Source organism: Malus sylvestris, chromosome 2 (assembly GCF_916048215.2).
Source record: "Malus sylvestris chromosome 2, drMalSylv7.2, whole genome shotgun sequence".
In the NCBI taxonomy this organism is placed as follows: domain Eukaryota; kingdom Viridiplantae; phylum Streptophyta; class Magnoliopsida; order Rosales; family Rosaceae; genus Malus; species Malus sylvestris.
In genome coordinates, this window is record NC_062261.1 from 13,693,799 (window position 1) to 13,704,973 (window position 11,175).

Here is an 11,175-nt window from a genome sequence, read left to right on the forward strand (position 1 = left end):
ACTTAATAAAAACTAAACTACATAAAGGTAGCAATAGTATTACCATATGCAATCACAACTGTAAAAGACTGTCACAACTAACCGGGAGCTAACTAGTTGCACATGGAGACGATTTTGACTCTTAAATTTGAATCCTCTGCAGCTTTCTATAGTACATCTTGCGATTCCCTTTGTCTACAGTGGCCAACTTGTTGTAATATATATTTTCTTTTCTAAAGTGCTAATCAAAGTTAAAAATACTGTTTCTAAATATAATCTCTTTGATTAGCGTGTGATTATAACATATATTTCAAGAATCTAGGCTATGTAGCTTGGAAGGTATGTAGGATTCGCACCCCTTTTCAAATTTGCGGCTGCTGAATTCAAATATAAATACACCAAGGCCTGCTGTTTAGCATCAGAGGTCACACTCAAGAGGTAAGCAAGCAAGAAAAGCACGTTGCTACTTTTATTTTATGAGTTTTACTTCAAGTTGAAAATAAAGAGGATAATACTTACATTCCCTTGTTGGGAGACGAGCTCATTTTCCCTTTACGAATAACGGATCTTGATTAAACAAAATTTCATAGTTTGAACACTTTAAACTTTTAATTTTAATTGAAGATCAGATCATTTTACTCGAAAATCATTTAATCGTTCAAATGTAAAAAATGGATCGACGGTGCAGGTACCGAGTAATATATTCATGTGAACTGCTCATTTATTTGATACATTTGGATGATTAAATGATCTTCAAGTTGAATGATTTTTGTAAGATTAATTTTCAAATAAAGATTAATAAAATAAATGATTCCAATCATCAATTTTATTCAATCAAAATACGCTATTTGTAAAAGAGAGAATATGGGCGTTCTCTACGTGAGAGATGCGAGTATTATCTATACAAAAAGGAGCGGTAACTTTTAGGGTATATGCATGTGGCTGCACAAAAGGATTGTAGAATTTGAGTACGGTGATTAATTTTCTTTTCAGAAATGAGCTCCAGCTTCTGAGGAACATGCAATCCACAGTAGGGTTAACCACTTACCAATGTGGCAATGTCCATTTAAGCTCTCTTTATTGAGATTTTTTAGTTTGATTTTAAATATTTAACAAATTTAAATTTTGAGTCATTAAATTCTTGACCAAAAATCAAATAATTGTAATTTAACGATTAAAAGTCTTAATAAATAAAATACACGTTAACAACTATAATTTAAGATCAAAAGTCTCCATACATAAAAAAAAGGAAAAATTAGTATCCGGTCCCTAGTTTTTATTGTTCATTGACTAATACCTTATTAGTTTTCAAATTTTGATTCAAGTCCTTAGCATTAATGTGATAATGAATTTACATGTTTATTATATAATTTTTTTAATATAAAAATTAGTAATTAATTTAGGGTTTAATACTCACACCTCTATTAAACTTCTAATTAATTTTCAATTCAAACATTTCCAAAATAATAAAAAATTAAATTAAATTAAGTTTGTACCTATTAGTTTTTTTTATATATAAAAAGATTCTCAATTTTTTAATCTTAAATGTACCCATTCATATAATTTTTCAATTTTTTTAATCTTAAATGTACCCATTCTCAAATATATCAATTTGTTATATGTAAAATGTACCCTTTTTTAATATAAAATCCATTCAAATTTTTTAATCCATGTTTAAACTTATATGGGTACATTCTTTTTTGTTGATTTGAGAATGTATCCATGTTTTGGTACAATAACTTTTTTTGTTAATTTTGGTTAATGTACCCATACATATATGTATACACACACACACAATATAATAGAGAGAATAATTTAAATTTTATTATTTTTAATCCCATAAATTATGGGTTTTATTTAAAATCTCATTAATATAAACAATTAAAATTTTCAATTTTTAATTTTTAATTAAAAAAATATAGTAACTTACATTATTACATTAATATCAGGGACCTCAATAAAAAACTAAAAACTAACAAGGTTTCAATCAAAGAATATTGATAGATAGGGACCGCATCCAAAGTGTCCCTAAAAAAAACACTAAAACGCAGTCAAATTTTCATTCTATCTTTTTGCTTTTATGTGTTAAATCCATTCATCTAAAGTGATAAGTCCATATTGATTAATTTCATTAGCCCTCTGGACAAGTAGGTTTTGGGTTTCTTGTGCCTTCTGTTGTTTGCAGGTTTGTATGTTGTCCTTTTGATGTTTTGTCTTCCTCTTTTAATATATGTTTGGTGGAAAAGGGATTGATTGGCTCTTTCTTGTGGAGTAGGATTCTTTTCCGTTTTTTATTTCCCTCCCCTTCTTTCTCCTTTTATTTGACGTTAATATCTTATATTAATTTTATATGGAAAGAGAAAAACAAAATAGAGAATGTGAGAGGAGGGAAGGGAAGGGGATGGAAAGAGAAGGGAAGAGAATGATACGTTATTCTCCATTGTGTAAAGTGCGAATACTAGGTATAGTTTATGCGTTAGGCTTGCACATAAAGGAAGTTATTAGGACCTAGTTGTCGTTCCCTTAAATGAAAATAAATAATTTTACCCTAATCTTACTTTTAGTTGTCCTCCAAACTTATATCTTCTCTCTTTTCTTTCATCACTAGTGGTCCTAAGTAAGGTCTTAAATATCAATATTATCCAGATATTTCCATCAAAATTTCCGTGTTTTTGGACTACCGATATTTATGATATCATCGATATTTTAGACCTTGATAGGAACTCTATGTTGTACTAAGTCACTCATGTATCTTACCATGCAATGTATAAAGTGTAAAATATTGTACTAATTCATTATATATAAATGATTATGGTGTGTTTAAACTTCTTTCATTAATTACTACATATTTTCTGCACTCACAATATTTGCCAGCTCGCTATATAATCAACTTAAATCAGTTAAATCCATCATGCAATGCATTTTCTTCCAATTTTTTGTGATAAACTAATAGATAATTGACTAAATAAACATCCTGCAAAGTTTCAATAAAAATTTCTAAGTTTTTCTTACAATTTCCGTGGTTTTTATTCAATTTTTATCGATATCGATAATATCCCGATATTTCCATCGAAATTTCTGTGTTTTTAGACTACCGATATTTCCGATATCATCGATATTTTAGAGTTTGATCCTAAGTTATTAACTTTTTGCATATTCTTTACATCTTGTTTCATTGATAAACAAATTGAGTTAGACCTTTTACTTTAATTTTTTTCCCCTCTATTTTTAAGTATTTATTTATTTCGTCACTAAGTTGCAGGTCGATGCTCGCTCGACTTGTGACCATGCTAATCATGATGCAAAATTGTAACACAAATTTTTTTACCTTTTGAAATTGAGAAATTTAAGTTAGTGTATGTTAAAAAAATTTGTAAACAACGTCGTTTGAGATTCCAATTGCATGTGACATTTGAATTAGTTTGAGCTTGTTGAAAAGTTAAAATGAATTTTATTTTACTTATATATAGATTGAGTTGTGGACTGTTTTTTTTAAATTGTGTAATCACGAATGGCTTAATTATATACAAACCCAAAATTTATTTCTACTTTTATATTTCAATTGCTAAATGAGCGCTTTAATTGTCATCCGTGCAACTTTTTTTTTTTTTTGACCAAATTGATAATATAATATCATAATATGCATAAATATTATGTTCTCTATATCCATTTTGTTTATTCACGTAATGTTGACATAATTTCGTGCAGATGTCATGAGAGAGAGATTATAAATGAAGTTGATATTGTATTATAAAATTACATGGTAATATGTGTGGTACTTCGACTCATTAGAAACACTTACAAAGTCTCTTCTTTCTCTAATGTGAAATTCATGCTCTCAACATCAATGAAGGACACTTTTATTTTACATAAGACTATTAAGATGACACTTAAAGATAGTACAACTGAACTGAAACATGAAATTAAGGAAGAAAATGATGCTGATTATGCACATGCATGCCTAACTCCAGAATCTAAATTAATGGCCATTTACATGAAACCAGATAGAACCCATTATTGGCAAACCCTAAATGTGTCTTTACATGTGATCTATGGAATTGGTTCGGCATTTTGTACTTGAAGAACATGGCCAACCCCAGGGCTGTGCCCTGGTGCTGTGGGCTTTCCTGCAGTAACATCATGCTCAGCCTCTGATTCCATGTATTCTCCACTATTTGTGAATGCATGACCAACCCCAGGGCTGTGCCCTGGTGCTGTGGGCTTTCCTGCAGTAACATCATGCTCAGCCTCTGATTCCATGTATTCTCCACTATTTGTGAATGCATGACCAACCCCAGGGCTGCTACCTGGTGTTGTAGGTCTAAAATCATCTTTATATGCTGCATGAGTACCTGAAATATCACCAAAATTATGAGCAGTACTGTGAGGTGTCGTGGGACTAGCAATGTGGTGAGGGGGTGCGGGTTGGCTGACTTGCTCTCCCAATTCTCTTTTATGGTTGGCTTCGATTGTGTTGATCGAATCTTTATTCTTTGGAAAAAGTGGCCTTCCCTCAATGCACACAATTCCAATGCATGAAATTAGGGCTAGAAGAATAGCACATTTAGTTTCCATAATAATGGAAAATATATTAATACAAATGATATCAAATTAAAATATCAGTTACAAAAATAAATGCTCTTAATCACTTGAGCTATGAAAAAATATTAATGAACTAGATGGTTTTTTTCTTCTGAAAACTCTGGAATCACAAGGCTCAGGGAAAGTACTTGCAAGAGAGAACTGGAAGGAATGAAAGATGCAGAAGCAAACACTTGATATTAAAGTTCACATCTTGGTGGGGGTATTTATAATCTTGGCAAAGTATGCCCTGGTAAGATCTTAACCTCTACTTTAATTGAAAGAAGAAAATAAAAAATTCAATTTGGATGGTTTGCGGTTCTATGTCATGAGTGCATATTTGGCATTTTTTTCAAAGATCTTACTCATCTCCATGATTTGCTAGCCCATTATTGCTACTTCTTTGCTTACATCTCTTCTTGATAAGCAAAACAATATCATAATTTGACTTGGTGATGTCGTGCTTTCATTTATGCATTTATATTTAGATATTGATGCATTATAGTTGTAGTAATTTTGGCTTTATTACTTTGTGTCAAAATAAATTCCTGGCTAGGTGCAATGTATTGGGACTATTGGGGTTCACCCTTTTCATCTTATATTTCCTTGTAAGCCTAGCTAGCATGACCATCTTTGAGATTACTGGGGCCGTGTGGTTTATAAAAGAGCCCCACCTTAAGATAGTTTTTTTATTAAAAGAAACAATATATTGATGCTAGAAAGCAATATCTTAAGTTAAAACAAACTTTAGAACTCATTGATTATAAGTTTACAAATGTCATTAAACAATAAGTAAAAAGAGCTACAAACATAACATTCACTAAATAATCGTAAGCAGTACAATCTAAAACAACCAAACAAGAAAAAAAAGCTTGAAAAACTCTAACTTTAAAGTTTCACTTAATACACAGCATTATTATATAATAAATTATTTTTAAAAAAAAAACCATTTTTAGGATGGTGTTAATGCCACTTCAAATATTTCATGGTGCATTCCAAATTTTCATATTTAGAAAGAAATTTTTTACATTTGTAAGGAGTGCATAATAAGATGTTAAAGTGCTAATAAAAATAATATTTTAATATATAGCATAATTACATATTAATATTAGATGAGATTTTTTTTTAAACCTCTTCAAATTTTGGGCCTTGTGCGATTACACCACTCGTTCTAGCCCCCAAAGCCAACACTGCTAGCTGGCTGGCAGTTTTTGGATGTTAAATTAAAGTAAGAGTTTCTTTGGTATTCCGTAGGACTCAACAAGCCATATATTCCTTTTGTTCTTGGCTATTCTCATCTGTGAGAACCAACAAGATTTAAGGGTCTTTTGCGTTCCAGAGGTTGTTTCCTTTTCCCTATATTATCTGCTGCATAAATGATGCAGACAGAGTAACACTTACATACATGAATTATTGTGATAAAATTCATGCAAGATGAAGTCTATGCAGTGCATTAGAAAGTAATTTTGGCTTTAATAATATTCCTAGGATAATATAAGAATCATCATAAGTATTTGGTAATAGGCTCATTGTATAGGGATTAATTGGGTTCAGGCATCACATTAATTTGGGTGATGAGTCCAATGTATGGGATGGGGGATAGAACCTTAAAATTATTGTAACCCTAGATTTGTCAAGGCAATTTTTGGATATTAAAGTAAGATTTTATTTTTTTGTTTTCTATCAATTTGGGTATTTCGTTGGAATCAATAAGGCATAAATTTCTTTTGTTTGTGGCTATCCTCATCTGTGAGAATAAAAAAATAATTAAGGGTTTATTGTGTTTTAGAATTTGTTCCTTTTTCCTATATTATCCGCTGCATCAAATGATATCAGAGCTTCAAGCGACCCTAGGAAGAAGCTACTAAAGAAAAAAAATAGCTTATCCTACAGGTGAGGAGTTTCTAAGTCTAAATCTCTCTCCCAAATTCGATCTTTGCCTGGACAAAACTTGTGAGATATGTGGTGGTGGCTTTATTGAGGTCAAAAAACTTTCACACAAGAAATTTCATTTGATTATTGAAAAGCTGAGTGTGGTGAATCTATCACTTTAACCATGTCTCATGATTCCATAAACAGTTGGGAAACTTTTAAGTATATTGATTTCATTGGAATCAATATTTTCAATCTCTATATTTCTTCCAAAAAGTTGGTTGATATTGTGAATCATATGAAGATTAATCTCAAGGACTTCAATCCCGTGACACTAGCTGAAGAGCATGTTTTTCTTTCAACAAAAAATAGATATTGCAAATAGCTATTTCTTTGGAACGGAAGAGTTTCAATATTATGGCTCTAAATTTGACCGTGATCCGAATTCGAGGTGAATTTTCTCCAACCTATAGCTAGTGCTTATGATGCAGACAAAGTAGCATTTACATACATGAATTATTGTGATAAAATTCATGCACGATGAAGTCCATGCATAATATTAGAAAGTAATATTGGCCTTAATAATATTCCATGTACTAGGATTATATAAGAGTCATCATAAGTATTTGGTACTAGGCTCATACGATTGAGATTAATTGAGTTCATGCATTATATAAATTTGGGTGATGAGTTTAATGTATGGGATGAGGGATAAAGCTATAATCATTGTAAGCCTAGATTTGTCAGGGCAGTTTTTGGTGAGAAGTTCATATTGAATCTGGGAGGGGTGTGGTGCGAATTGACATGTAAAATTTGAAGTGGGTGATTTTGCGTGGGTGTGTTGACTTAAAGATCGCTTTCTAGAAGGCGAGTACAATAAGTTAGCTTCCAGAAAGATAGATCCAGTGGAGATTGTCGAGAAGATCAATCCAAATGCCTACCGCCTCAAACTTCCAAGTCATATTCGTACTGCTGCTGTGTTAAAATCAAACACCTACTTATCATGGTGCAAGTTCTATGGAGGAGAAATGCTTGAATGCAAGGGCGAATCCTTCTCAACCCGGGAGAGTGATGCGGATACATTAGGATACGATGCATTCATCTATGCATTTATATCTAAATAAGTATTGATGCATTGTTGTACAGTAATTTTGGCTTTATTACTTTGGGTCAAAATAAATTCTTGGCCAGGTGCAATGTATTGGGACCATTGAGATTCAGCATTTTCATCTTATATTTCCTTCTAAGCCTAGCTGACCGGGTAATTTTCGGATGTTAAAGTAAAAGTAAGAGTTTATTCTCTTCCGATCTATCAACTTGGGTATTCCGTAGGAATCAACAAAGCATAGATTTCCTTTGTTCGTGGCCATTTTCATATGTGAGAATCAATAGCAATTAAGGGTTTATTGTGTTCAAGATTTTGTTCCATTAACAATCCACCCCCCTTAGGAGCCCGACGTCCTCGTTGGCACATTTTCGGCCAGAGATTGGCTCTGATACCAAATTGTCACATCCCGACCTGGGTTTCACCACATCCCGGGCTCGACTCCGCCGTAGCACGATATTTTCCGCTTTGGGCCCTGACCACGCCCTCACGGTTTTGTTTCTGGGAACTCACGCGAGCAGAACTTCCCAGTGGATCACCCATCCTGGGAATGCTCTGGCCCATTCTCGCTCAACTTTGGAGTTCCTATGGAATCCAAAACCAATGAGCTCTCAAAAGGCATTTGCTATAGGAGGTGAATATGTACATATAAGATATAGAGGATCCACTCCTCTGGACGATGTTGGATCTAACAGTTACCGTATAACACGTGTTATAAAATCTAAATCCTTATAAATATAAACTTATAACTCATTTAACGCATTAACTTGGACAATGCCTACTACTCAAGTTTCCTAGTGACATTTGACAAACAAAAAAAGTTTCCTAGCGACATGGAAGTGTCTACCAACACCAAGCTTTCTCGCTTATAATATTTTTCAGATGTAGTTTTCATTTTATGAATGCTAGAATCGTCCTTGCTTGACCTTTCATTGTTCTGAAGTGTTGCTTTACGGTTTGAACATTGCAGGCCGGCTATCTAATAATCAATCAAATTTTGTTTAGGAAAGTTAATAGGGTACGTAAAGACCAAAGTGATCAGTTTAGGATGAATAAAACAAAACTAAGTTGGCCTCCCCCCTCCACCACCGACATGCACCAAGATTTAGAGATTCTTGTGTACCATCCCACTTGTTATGCATAGTATTATATATATATATTTGGATGGCTATAGTTACTTGTACAAGCTTAATTACAACTCTTTGGTCCACAAAATTCAAGGGAAGAACATCTGTCTTACTCTAATCAGGTTTGAATTTTTTTTGTTTGTGGTAATGTGCAAAACTTTCAAATGGGTTCAATCAATAGATATATAGCCGCGCATAAAGCTACTGTGTCTGGTGAAGATTCCTCGAGGATTGTATCATATCTTATATAACCATAAATAAATTCTGTTTAATTTGAGCAATATCAGAATTTAATATTTTTTGTAATAATTATAGCCATATTACTGAAAACAGAACAAATGAAGCTCAGCCATGCACAGCTTCAGCAACGTTAGATTTTTCAATATGATCGGTACATTAGATGGTATACTACGTGTCACTATACAAATTGTGGGATATGTGTACTAAAAAGTTAATAACTTAAAAAATAAAATTTCTCACAACTCCTATTAAAATACATGGTGTACCACTTGTGTTCCCGTCACAACTAAAAATTTCTCTCTTCAGCAACATCCCACAAGTCTCAACAGCAACACAGATCAGCACTTCAGTTTGAGTTTGGTTAATCTTTAATACATCTTTAAAATATAAACTACTTTTCTTTAGCAAGTGAAAAGAGAGTATATGCTCTCTACTAGTGAAAAGAGAGTATTTGCTCTCTACCAGTGCTCAACAAAAAAATACTTATTCAATTTCACCTTGCAACTAAGTCCATCCAAGCCAATAACCAAATTCTCCACATCATGAGTTAGTACAACTTCAAAGCTTTATTCAAGTCCTAATAGCAATGAAGTTCACATTCTAACTAATCATAACACGAAATTAAAATACACATATTATTATTGTGGTACCTTTGTAGATGTTGCCTAATTTCAGGTAAACCACAATTCATCGTTCTATTCTTGTATATTTATGTGATTTACCATCTCATCTAAATTGTTCTAACATTTTACATTAGCAAGTCTAAAACATGCAACAAAAGCACCATAATAATCTGACATTTTTAGCTTTGATGATATTTTTTTTTGGTAAACTGGAATTTATAACCAAGGCAAAGATGCCTAAGATTACAACGAAAGCCCACAACGAGGTAAACAAGCAAAAAACAAAGCTGGAAGTGCAAGGGGAAGAAAGCTAACACTACCAAGAAGCAACTAGCATCACCCCTTGCACAACCAAAGAAAATTAATGTGGGCAAGGCAGTCCATCTTTATTAAATACATGAACAAGCGAAGATGGGGGTCTGTCAACCCAAGTAAAGTCACACATCTCCACACAACTGCGCGATGCCAACCGGTTCGCCTCCGTATTGGCTGATCTTGGAGCCCAAGACCAACGGCAGTCATAGAAGGAATTGCCGACTTTCTAACACCTTGTTAAGATTGGAAACGCCTCTCACCTGAGCTATATCATCCCGATATCATTTGCCTTTCCAAACTGCGAATCTAATATAACATTAATTAGTAGTCCATGCGCATAATAGTGACTAAAAGCACTATAATCTGTTGTTGCATTCGTGCATTTAAAGAAATAGTTTCTGACTGCCACTAACTCACAAAAAGCTATGTGTGGTTGGTAAATGAATGGCTTCAATAAGAGCCCAAATTTGACTCAACTTAAGTAGTCCAGACTGATCATACATTGATACGAACTTTTGCTTTTTGAGGTTTTCAACTTTTATATGCACCATTTTGACTCTGGCCTATGATTATTATATGTATTAGTTTGACTTCCAATAGTTTTCTCTAACTTAATATATATGGCTAACCCTTCAAATATTACCATCCATTTAATTTTTTATACTGTGATTTTGTCATAATTTTCTTTAGAGTTATGATAATTTCTGATCAGAGTTTGACTTAACCACGGAAAATTATACCATGTACATTTTGCTTAAGTATTTTTTATTACGACATTGAATATGTAGCCTCTCCATAAATGGGGGTAAGGCTAGCCGACATTCACCTCTCCCAGACCCTGCGTAAAGCGGGAGCCTTGTGCACTGGGTACGGCCTTTATTGAATATGTAGTGAGATATTTACTTTGTATAACCTCCTCTTGAAGAAATTCTTCAGTGGTGTGCAGAGCATACATGCTCATTCTCGCAATCACCCATAACATAAGTAATAGGTGAATGTGAGAGATTTTGTATATACCACAACTCATTTTAGAAGACATGTATCTAGAGTATTCTGTGTGATGGTTTGTTGGGTATGTATTGCGAACGTGAGAATAAGAGTTAAAACTAGTTATAATGCTCAAATTGGTATGGAAAAGTCTACTAGAAAAAGAGGAGGAGTTGCACTATTTTGTTTAGGATTGAAACTCAATATGAATACTGCATCTTACACTCAAAATTGGACAAGGATTCAATTTCAGTTTCCTATGTTGATTCTAATATGAAGACAACATGGAATGAACTAATATAAATAGCGGCATATGCTCCTACAAAAGATATGCTTAATTTTTTTC